Consider the following 12,234-nt stretch of genomic DNA (forward strand, 5'->3'; position numbering starts at 1 on the left):
ATTAAATTACTTTTACAAAGTGGGAAACATCTTTGGCCATGAAGAGAGTTATGAATGTTGATAAAGCGAAGGAAGTATGCAGAGATCTTGGCAAGTGGAAAGATATAGTCTCTGCCTACCCCTCCGGGAAAGTGGGGTGATTTTAGGTATGTATGTATCTTTGGCCATTTATATATTAAAGCCAAACGTTAAAGATCGAAAGAGTTATATTTATATAGAATAAGACTTCAATAATGGTAGTAAGTAATCGGCTAACTCTCTTGGTTTTATGAGTGTGTAGTGTGAGCACTTAGGGTCTGTGGGTTTTTACGATCAGCCGATAAAGTCTCAGAAAAATCGAGTTAATTTAATCGAGATTCCTGATATCCCCATAGCAGCAATTTTGAACAAAATTTGTGTGAATACGGTATTGTTCGCGTAAGGTTTCACGAAAGCCATTTGAGATCAAAGTTATTGGGGTGTAGGGCGCAGTGAGAATTTGTTGACTGATTAAGATCGGCGAGGCGCGGTACATAACGTTTTAGAAAAATTGTAGCAGGTTTCGTATCTTAGAGTCTGGTTGTTAAGTTTAGAAGCTCTCATCCGTACAAATTTTATTTAAACCAAGAAATAGCCGTGTTTCCGTCGGATTTGAAAAAAAAATTTACGTGAGCAAAGCCACAGGCAATAGTAGTTTTGGCATATTTTCGAAGGCGAAGCGTGTAGCATCGTAGCTGCGATCGTAGCACCTAGCTACGATCGTAGCTATAGGTACGCTCGAAGTGTTTAGTAGAGTTCAGCGTTATTTAGCCTGCTAAAATATTACGATATACTCGTATCTGTCTGTAATCTGTTGAAAATTAATATTATAAAGAGGTTAAATTTGTAACTTTGATTGTTTATTTGTAAGAATCTTCTGGAATATTTAACCGGTCATGAAAATCTTTTATCTGTGGCGGTCTTATAGGCTATGTATGTATGTACTATGAGTTTTTATGACAAAAACGACACGGATGACTGACATTTAAATTGACGTGGTTTACTCTTATCTATATCTATACTTATAATAAATCTGTAGAGAGGCCAATTCTGTACATGGAATATATTTTCAAAATAACAATTAGGGGGTGATTAGTGATCGATACTGATGCCAAAAATGCAGTCAGTAAAATTTTTGTCTGTCTGTCTGTATGTTCTTTATAGAAACAAAAACTACTTGACGGATTTTAACGAAACTTGGTACAGTTATTCTTCATACTCCTGAGCAGATTATAGTATACTTTTCATTACGCTACAATCAGTAGGAGCACAGCAGTGAAAGGAAATGTTGGGAAAACGGGAGAAGTTCCTTGAGTTTTAAGCTTCCGTCGCGTGTGCAGCCTTAATGGTTAAACCTACAGCGAAACCATGTATAACGGAAATATTCTACATAAAATTATTAAAAAAATATCCCAAGACAGCATAAGTCTATCTTTTATGGTTGACTCACAACACAATAACACGTGTAATTCCTAAGCTTAGCAGTTCGGAGATTTCTGATTATATTTCTTTAGTCTGACGTTTATAATACTAATAACACTCACACACATTCGTAATTCTCAAAATGTCAAAAAAACGGGGAAAATTATTCATCCTTGAGAGCTTCAATGATGCCCAAAATAACTTTTCCACGCGGACGAAGTCGCAGGCACAGCTAGTTTCTAATAAAGCTTTGTATTATCTCAGTTCAGGATCGTTATCGCTTGTGTAGCATAAACCTACGAAATTATGAGTATTAAACATTTAATGAATCGGTTGATTTTTTAAAGTTGTAGTCTATATTGACTAACATACTCGTAAGCCAAATAAAACTAAAACAATTAGTTATAACTTGTCGATATTAAATCCGTTGATGTTGTATAGATTATTATGATACATCCACGTGCTGAAAGGGCCCGCGCATTCAGGCGGCTAATGCGTGACTATTAGGGGATGATTAATTAATAACGCTTCCGGTCCATTTGCCCGCAAGACATGAAAATCTGTCTAATTACGTGATACACTCGGTTATAAATTAACCTTTATATAGAGAACTTCATAACTCCAAAGGTTTTACTTGATTAAGTTACAATATTCGTGTATAGATAGATAAATTGACTTGTTCGTTTTTAAAATCCAAAAATCAAATCAAAATCAAAATAATTTATTTGTAAATACAGGTCAGGTAAAAAAAATGTCATATTTTATTATATGTTAAAGAAATAACAAAAAAGTTTAATTCTTTTGGTGATGTGAACCGATTTATCTTTTGTAAAGCCATAAAAGATATTGAACGGATTCGGAATAAAATAAAGAACAAGAAAAGTTAGATGTTTCTTTGATCTCTAAAAATCACTTTTTGTACTATGATCAATATATTATATATTATAATATCGATATATTATATATAATATTATATAAATATTCAACAAGTCTTGTAAATCTACTGTTTACTAATCGTTTAAAAAATTTTAGAGTTTGTAAAAGGTTTTAAAATTAAATGATCATTGTGACACTCCCACAAATTTAATTTAAAACTGGGTCCATTACCCTATAAAAATGAAACAGTAGATAGCAACAGACTGGGATTTTTTTTTAATCAAAGCTATTAAATGCTAAATATGCAAGTACTTATTTTAATAGTCAACAATATATCGAACCCACGTACCTCACATTTCCCCCCATTACACATACAGTAATTGCATTCCCGGAACTCTCGCAACGGATTCAACTTCGGAATCGTCCTCCAGAGAGCATTCGAGTCATTTTATTTCCCGACGAGCCTTTGTGCGCGGTTTACCTTCCGTGAGTTTGGGTACATAACCGTCTCAGTAGTCTGTTATAGAAATAAGATCAGATCAAAATAAATTTGGTTTTAGCATAGAACTCTTCATCGTGCGATTTTTCATCAAGACATTAAATAAAACAAAATTAATAGAAGTAAAATATTTGTCTAAATTTTTTTGTCTGTCTTATCTCCGGAACTACTGAATGGATTCGAATGATGTTTTTTAATATAATAAAAATAGTTATTAGGCCTGGGCAAAATATAGACAATAAAAGATTTTGAAAACTTTAACACTTGATGCAACACAATGATGGTCTAGTTAAACCATAGGAAATATAGAAATCTACATGCACCTTGGCAGCCACGCGAACGAAGTTGTTGGAATAGTTGATAAATATATTTATCAGCTTTTTGCGTTTAAAAATTATAAATAGTATTTAGTTCGTATTCCATATCACTAGTCCCATTACTTTATGGTTAGCTAAATCCGAAAATAGACAAAAAAGATTTATAGAAATCTTAACTGTTACCCTGGTGGACTCTAGGCACTTACCTAAAATTTTCAAGCTCTGCTGAGATTGTTGCTTTTCTTTGGTGGAATAGTGATGGATTTATGTCTGTAATAAAACCGCGGGTGTAACAGCTGACGATCGGCTGTTTTTTGATCTGCCTATAAAATATTGCCCATAAAGGTTATCTACCTGTTCCAATATATTTCTAAAGTCTCAGAGGATGAGACTTAATTTTCGAATAATGTACTGTAAAACGTATAAGATGATATAACGTAAAACATATTTTTCTTTTGTCAATAGATTTTCAACCATATTGCGACTAACGAGTTAATTGTATTATGTGATATGCCTTAATATTGGTCTAACAAATGTATTTAAATTTATTTAAAAAATATTCGTCAACATAGTCAATTGTACATTTCACTATTTTACTGTAACATATATTACAGTATTTAACAGTATTGTAATGGAGGCAATAGACAACAGAGTAAGTTTAATATTAGCATGAGAACACGCTTTGCGCAAACAATCTTAATAATACAACAATGCACGTTTGCACGGCGTTGGAACTAAATTTAATTTGCTAGTCGCCAAATGGTGCTCTAGCCAAATTCTGAAGTTACCGTCTTCGATAACTTGTGACTTCCCTACACTTGAGATTTCATTGTATCGTGGAAGCCATGAGACAATGTGGGTAAGCTTCCCCTGGTGACAGGGTCTCGAAGTTCAAAAAATAAGAGTCGTTTTGTGTATTTACTTAATTTAATTTGGTATTGAAATGGGATTATGTTGGACTTAATAAGAGTGTATTTCGTGGTTTTTACTTTTCCGAGACAGACGCTATAAAGATGTAGGTAATTCAGCAACTTTCAATTCATACTAAATGGTTGAAGCTACTTTCGTCGGTAATACAAGTATTTGTATCATATATGTACATATTACTTTTATTTTCAATATCATGCAATTCATAAGCTTTAAAATAAAATCTGTAGTATCTGCATGCCATGTAAAAGATTTCAAAAACGCTATGTACGAAAATTGCCGTGTGGTTCCCGCACCAATACAAAAAAGAATAGGACCACTCCATCTCTTTCCCATGGATGTCGTAAAAAGACAAGGGATAGGCTTACTAACTTGGGATTCCTTTTTAGGCGATGGGCTAGCAACCTGTCACTATTTGAATCTCAATTCTATCATTAAGCCAAATGCTGAACATGGCCATTCAGTCTTTTCAAGACTGTTGGCTCTGTCTACACCGCAAGGGACATAGACGTGATCATATGTATGTATTTGTACGAAAATGTAAAGGATTATGCAGGTAGTGTTATATTCGTTCCATCTAATGATACGAGTCCAAACTGACTGTGAGCGATTCAACTGAGTTTGGTCTCTCTAAGTACACAGAAACTTTACTAACTTGAGATTGCTTCATATCTACTCCGTCGATTAGTTTTCTAAGCTCACGTCATAAGTATATTTTTATGCTCGGTGAGTTTGGGTAGATTTCGATTAATGTAGTGCAAATATTATGCGTTTTGACGAGTACTTGACTGTAAAAATAAAGTAATTGTAAATCTTATTTACTTGTATCTACGTCTGTTTTTGCCCTTATCTCAAATAACCAAAAGTAATTTGATTTTAAAGAGGTTGTCTTGTAAAATTCACTGGTTCCATAGCAAGATGGACTTCCACGAAATTTTTTGAATTGACCAGAATAATGAAACTGTTTTCATCGTTTTTCATTAACCCATGTGACATGTGATACCGTTGGTAATCTTTTTTAAAAAAAGCTAAAATAAAGTTGTCACGAAAAAGGGCCAGGTGGCTCCTGATTGCATATTTAACGAGAATTCGTGGACTGTCCGGCACTGAGAGACTCAGTAATTGGATAAAGCTATTTTTAGCACTATTATTGCTACCTTTGGCGTTTTGTCGACTGCTAACTATTGTTTTTATAGGTACGACTCGTTATTCGAGCGATTTTTGATAACATAGGTTTCAGGTTATACGAAAAATTGCAGGTTATTATTATATAATCGTCTAAAAACCTGACTCACCCAATCCAGTATCCCTGGTCTCCTCTCCAAAGTGGTGAGGATGCAACCGGGACTAAAGCCAAGAAAAAGAAAATATGAATCAAAATCCCATGATTCAAAAAATTATATATATGTATATCCACCATATTATCAGTCTTCACAATAGGCTTTTCAAGGCTAAATAACAAAAATAATAATAATTGTTTAAAAGGAGACAAAAATAACTTATCTATATATTTTTCGTCCTTTCAGGAAAAATAGATTGAAAACTAAATTCGAGAAATAGCTTCCAAGTTGCGAGTTGATACTTTCAACTACTTATATTCCTAACCTTATTAAATGTTGTTCTGTGCGATCTTACGGAAATAAATCATGTCCATAGGGTGGCGGGGTGAAGGCGTCCCCTTGGCTCCTCTCCTTCAAGGATCGGGTAGCCAATACGAGGCCATTTCAATAGACTTATCTATTTTTAGATCATTCTCCTGTATTCTAGATAAAATGCGTACTAAAAATCTAATAATAAAATGAAATAATTGTTTTTGATCTGTAAATTGGGAACATGTGTGCAATATCTGTAATTCGAAATGGTGCAAATTAAAAAGCTTATGTATGTTTGTGACGCTATAATTCTCCAGCCGATGACTAAGGTATGATGAATTTTGGTTGGTACCCAGATAATATACAAAACGATGTAAATAAATTTACTACAAATGAGGTCTCTGTTTAGATACACATTATTTGTTCAGATTTATATTAAGGGTAAAATCTACAAAAAAAAATTTGCTTAAGAACGCTTCTATTTTATTCGTTATTTAGGATCATGAATGTCAAAGAAGGATATATGGATCCATTTATTATAACAGTAGGGATACTCCTTAAGGTGTGAACACCTATTTATAACGTTGACTCGGTGTAGAGTATCTCTACAGTAACTGAGATACAGAAAGCGGGATGTGTTAACAAGGTTGCACAACTAAAAGTTAGTTTTACGAACTCAATATTAACTTATACAATAGAAATTTTTCAGCACATAGGTAATCTTTTGAAAATGATATATATCTTTTATATTTCTTCTTTCTTCTTCTTTAAGTTGACATGTTATTATGTTCATAAACACGTTTATACTCACGTGTGTTTGTTAGTTCGGGATTCATATTTTAGGAGATGACAATGCATAGCGACGCGCTAGCAACCTATCACTATTTAATCTCAATTCCATAATTAAGCCACTTAACGTGGCCTTACAGACTTTTAAAGACTGGCTCTGTCTACTAGGGTGGGTCAAAAAACTTTTTTTTGTTTTTTCGATTTTCTATAGCGATAATTTGATGTCAAATAGAACTTATATTACGTGTATTAAATATTGTTGCGTTCACAATAGTTTTTCTGTCTCCGGATCAGGTTGAAAGTTTACAATAAAGTCAAAAATTTACACATTTTCAAATAAATCCAAATAATAAATATACCTCTATTTACGTAACAAACTGCTTATTTTTACATTGCTAACATATTTACCATTATAAGAGATATCAAAAACGTAAACAAAACTCTTGTGGGTAAGCATAAATATTATTTTAAAAGTACGACCGCAACGCGATTTTGCCAGTAATTTAGTTGAACTGTATTTGACTAGAACAACGAAGTTTTGCAGTGATTTCCAATATGAATTGTACCCGTGAAGCTTGGAAATGTCCTTTATTTGGAAATACGAGTGATTTAAAAGAGAATGTGCTTCCAAAATACGAAGATGTGATAAAGTGCTACGAGTGGACGAGGTTTAGGATTTTTTTCGTATTGTTCATCACTTATAAAAGTGATGAACAATACGAAAAAAATCCAAGTTTTCAAGAAGTTTCAGATATTGTTACCGTAAAAATAGAAAATATATGGAAGAAAGCATCACTTCCAATTATATCTCACTTAAGAGTTAATCAAATGTTAAAAACTTATCATCTTAAATTTAATAATATATTGTAATCACACCCTAAAATTCCTAAAACACGTTTAGAAGACTTTCTAGCTTCAAGTCATGTTTTATTTGATATTTCTAGTTGCAAGTGCTTAGATTTTTCAGAATGTACTTGCCCAAGGGAAAAAAAGCCCCATCAAGTGAGCAACGTTTTCTTATCGACCAAAGATTTGGAAGAAATATGATGATAGGAAACACAGATGTTACTGCAACGAGAAAAAATTAAATTCGTTTTCAGAGGAAACTAAAAGACGATAAATCAAAAAGTTATCACTCACAAATTATTCCCATTACTTCTACAAGCTCAGACCAGCCAGTAGTCCAAAGCTCCTCATCTTCTTCACCTGACACATCTGGTGACAGTGACAATTTCCAACCAGAAACAGTGAAACAGTGTATGAACTATACTGATGATTTAGAAAAATGTGAAGAAAAAGCTATCGTAAAATTTTGTATTATTCCCGGACTACTGCCATTAATTGACACAAAAGATCTAAGTTCTGACCAACTCTATTTATATAGAATAGTTCTGGCTGTCACTTCTGGTGAATGTCCTGAAGACTTACCTGATAAGTCTCCAGGAAAAATGTCTCATGCCAGATGGCTAACGCGTGCCAATAGAATCCTTCGTCTTTATATTGCAACATTAAATCCATCTAATGAACTTGTTACTTTAGCTACTTATATAATAAAAGTATATGCCCCAATATGGTTTAATAATAAAAGCCATCCAAGTTGCAAAGATGGTGCAAGACATTTATGGCACTTAATCTCTAAATCTCGCTACTTATCAACAGAGCTAAAGGCTGTAGTCGATCCGGTAATGGAACCCATCCCGAAAATCTATTGCTTGCGATGTTGACAGACTCAAAAACATATAAGAGAATTGGCGTTGCGTCGTATATTAAAAGCGCGAGGCGAAGATTCACACAGGTTAAGATTATTTAAGGTTCCAGATGTTAACATGAATGCAAATGTGTATTATGATACGATTGACTGGAAGAATCGAATTACAGATCCTCCTATCTTAAAACACATTAAAAACGAAGAACTTGAACAAATTATTGCCAGAGGAGAAGATTATAAAATAGATTTTCTTCGACTGCCTTGCCACACACAAGCTGTAGAGAGGTCTGTTAAGATGGTGACAGAGGCATCAGCTAGCTTGTGCACTAAATCTTCACGAGAAGGTTACATAAAGAGTAAGATTGAGTCGCGCAAGTTCATGCCAAAATTTGACAGTAAGAAAGATTTTTGTGTTCAATCTACTACCTCATAATTGTAATTAAAACCTTGTTATAACTTAGTTTTATTTTTTATTAATAAATTAAGCCTTTAAATACTTAGTTTTTTTATATTTAACCTGTCCTGTACATCATAATAAATAAATAGTTTTTTTATTTTTAAAAGAGTAAAAATTGACATTTTTTTATTTTAAGGTCAATCCGGAGACAGTAGGTATAATGCAATTTTCATGAAATTTATTCTGTAACTTCATATAGCCATATGACATAGTTTTTTTGCTATTTGAAGTTTAAATAATGAAAAAAAAATTTTTTCATACAAGAGTGACCCACCCTACTGTCTACCCCGTAAGCGATAAAAATATTCCTTTTCTTCATTATATTTTTTTATTATAGTTCAGTTATTTTAATATGAGTACATTAAAGGATCCTTTTGATTATTTTCGATTATAAGACTCCTTCCTTTTATCTATGGTCATAAATTGCGAAACGCCGGGAATGTGTAATTTCCATTCACGGATACCCAACATGCAGTCAAATATTTGCATTATTTTTTATATTATATAGGCTTATAAACATGCCTATGTTTCCGAGAAAAGGCGTAATTTATTTATTTATCAGCTGAGACCTTTAACCTATGGGCTAGCAACTTATTGCTAAATCTGAATTCCATCAGCAATACAGCCTTTGAGAATTGTGACTAGTGAATATGATTGCCCCGTAAGATGTAAAGATGTATGATTAAGTACAATGTATGTATTATTTTTATAGAATTTTGTTTTAACCCTCCCGACGTCCTCATCGTTCTCTACATGGATTGGGTATCATGTAGAGAATCACTTCATAGTCTAAATATTTACGCATTCAGAGCACATTTTCAAAACGTCATTTTCATATTTATCAAATGATGTAAATTCGCCATGATTATCAATGGCGAATCTGGAAATGACAAAGTTTACGAACGTACAAATAAACATAATATAGTTGTGACGTTATATTATATAACCATATGCGTCATCACAGTTAGATTGTTGTTTTTGTGATGTGATGTTAATAAAGAGAAAATTGCTTTTTACGTAAGAACATTAACAAAGTTATAGAATGATTTTTAAAAAACGCTTCCTTTATACATACATACATAAAATCACGCCTCTTTCCCGGAGGGGTAGGCAGAGACTACCTCTTTCCACTTGCCACGATCTCTGCATATTTTCTTCGCTTCATCCACATTCATAACTCTCTTCATGCAAGCTCGGCGGTTTCGGGTACTTTATACTGTCAACAATTAAGAACTAAGTAAATACCGTGAGGTAACTATTACTAAGCTATACAACCTGCACCCACCGGATCTACATTTCGTTTCCGTTGTGTATATTTTCAGAATATTCCTCTGTTGTAACCTACTGCTTGTTTGGAATTCTATGCTAAGTATTGTATGAAAGTCCGACCTTCAACATTTTCTGCATTACACAGCCAGCTATTTGGGTCTCAAGGTACCTTTTGTTTACAGAACATGAAGAATATGATTTATTTAGTTATCTTTACATTTTATTAACGGAACAGTAATAAACAGTGCTATTAAAATTTTAATAGTTTCATTTCTGGTGTTCTGGCAAAAATAGCGTGAATAGAAAAATGTGTTCTCTTCTATTAGTCTGTTCCCAACTGAATATTCAGAGGTCTTCAAAATTGTGTTCACAAAATGCATGTACGGGCAATAAATAATAGTGTTCATGAAGTTTTTAACTCGCATGGGACAAAAAATATAATAACTCATTACAGCCTTTTGTACCCAAAAGAAGAGCATGTGGTTATCATACTCACTAGCGACATATACGAGCCTATAAACATGTAATTACTGCGATGACGTCCCTTATCGTAAATAGGTTAGTTAAAATTACTACCCGGCGCTTTGTTGTATGAGGTATTAGATATAACAAACTGTACGTACTATTTGTGTTGTTATGACACCTTAAGGTAATTTATATTAAACATCTACATAATAAATAATAAGTTGTAAGTGTCAGGCCTCTGTGACACTATGGTAACAACCTTCTATATTTCCCGGTTGGGATATTTGTTCAGGTTAAGAATTCCGGTTTTGTCCCTTCCTATTAATGCATATTAAATGTTTGATTAACGTGCTTTCTTTTGATGCCAAATGTTGAGAATATATCCCGAATGCACACAATGAGGTATATATAACTCTAAAAGTATATCTGCATAAACTTTTAGAGTTTTTAGAAACCAACAGCTTATTTAAGCTTCTTACGTGCCTATTTGTTAGTTCGATGATGTGCCAATTTGGTTCGATATAAAAAGGAGCAGTAAAACGTGCATGTGTTTGTTCAATCTTAACAGTGAATAGATCGACACAAAACTAGTTGAATAAATAATTGAGAGCCGTCTAAGCAAGTTTAGAAATCTCTAGATGAGAGAGTGGCAGTTTGCTGCGCCGGTGCGGTAATGAGACGAGACTATTCATAAAATATTTATTGTGATTTCTTTTCTTTCAGGAAATTTCCTCGGTGTAGAAGTATATCGTCATGCCACCTAAGTAAGATGCGTTTCAATGCCTGTTTGTTGTATTTTGTGGCAGTATGAAAACAATTTTATTTATATTCACAGTATAGTATGAGTATATGAGCTTAAATCATTTTGAGCCATAAAGCTTTAGCTTAGCTTAGTTATTACATGTCGAAGTAAACGGCAAACAAACTAGCCAGTATATCGACATGGACATAACCCCTAATTGAGTCCATCGAAACTGGATTATGCCAAGCCACGATGCGATGGTCAAATATTGCCGCAGGTGAGTACGACACTATGTAACGTAGCAAAGTAATATTTTTGAAACAAACAATTAATGTCAACTGCTAGCTTAAAATATAAATTAAAGATTACGTATATCTACGCGTACTTTTTAGTTAAGGCATTTCAGGTAATTTATAAGTTATAAGTTAACTGCAGTTTTCTTTTTGGTAACTATTCTTTTTACAGTTATTTTTGTAACTTGTTTTCATTTATAATATTTATTATATTCCAAAAGTAGTTTTACACGCAAAATATTTGTAGATCTTATTTCATGGCCATTATCATTTAATATAAAGTTCAGGCACTTGGTGCCTTCGTTTCGCGAACTATTACTGGGAAATACAATGTAGTGTTTTAAATTTGCAAAGTTTGTGTAAAGTAGTGAATGATTGCTGACAGGAGACCGTGCCAGCCGGTGCACGGTGCACGTTGCTCGCCTGTTTCCTGTCACTGCATTCAAACCTACTGTGGAATGATTATGATCGGATAATTTTTTTGTGTCAGTCATTTCAATGCAAGAGAGTGAATCATTCTAAAGTATAAGCACGCGTTGGAATAATAAATTCGAAAAACGAAATCACGTTATCAAAACATTTTCTTGAAAATCCTAAAATAAATTTTGAAGCTGACGTTTATGTAACAGATTTAAACCAGGAATTGCTGCGTCTTTGCTCGGTTCAAATTTATGATACCTTTCCTGCGAAGTTCCGTCGGTACGTCCACAGCTTCCGCATTACTGGATTTCAAAAATATATTAGAAATGAGAACGTAACTATGTGGATTACCTACGTACCGGCGACTTGATTATTCTTATGTACTCCTGTTGCCACTGTAAAATATTTTTTCCAGAGTACAAACATTTTTATTGTATACC

At 33.4% G+C, this 12,234-nt stretch overlaps 2 protein-coding genes across 4 annotated transcripts in view; one reads left to right on the forward strand and one right to left on the reverse strand.

Annotated features, from left to right (window-relative positions):
- LOC106138405 (uncharacterized) overlaps positions 1 to 12,234 on the reverse strand; it is a 104,676-nt gene that overhangs the window by 50,273 nt on the left and 42,169 nt on the right. The window lies entirely within an intron of this gene.
- Positions 1 to 12,234, forward strand: part of LOC106138406 (CD82 antigen) — a 59,632-nt gene that overhangs the window by 26,618 nt on the left and 20,780 nt on the right. The window contains exon 3 of one of the 3 annotated variants that reach the window (XM_060954500.1): positions 11,063 to 11,103. The exons of the other annotated variants lie outside the window; for them this stretch is intronic. The gene's annotated coding sequence lies outside the window, so the exon portion shown is untranslated. The remainder of the gene's footprint in view (positions 1 to 11,062; positions 11,104 to 12,234) is intronic. 3 annotated transcript variants of the gene reach the window in all.

This window comes from Amyelois transitella, chromosome 4 (assembly GCF_032362555.1).
Source record: "Amyelois transitella isolate CPQ chromosome 4, ilAmyTran1.1, whole genome shotgun sequence".
In the NCBI taxonomy this organism is placed as follows: domain Eukaryota; kingdom Metazoa; phylum Arthropoda; class Insecta; order Lepidoptera; family Pyralidae; genus Amyelois; species Amyelois transitella.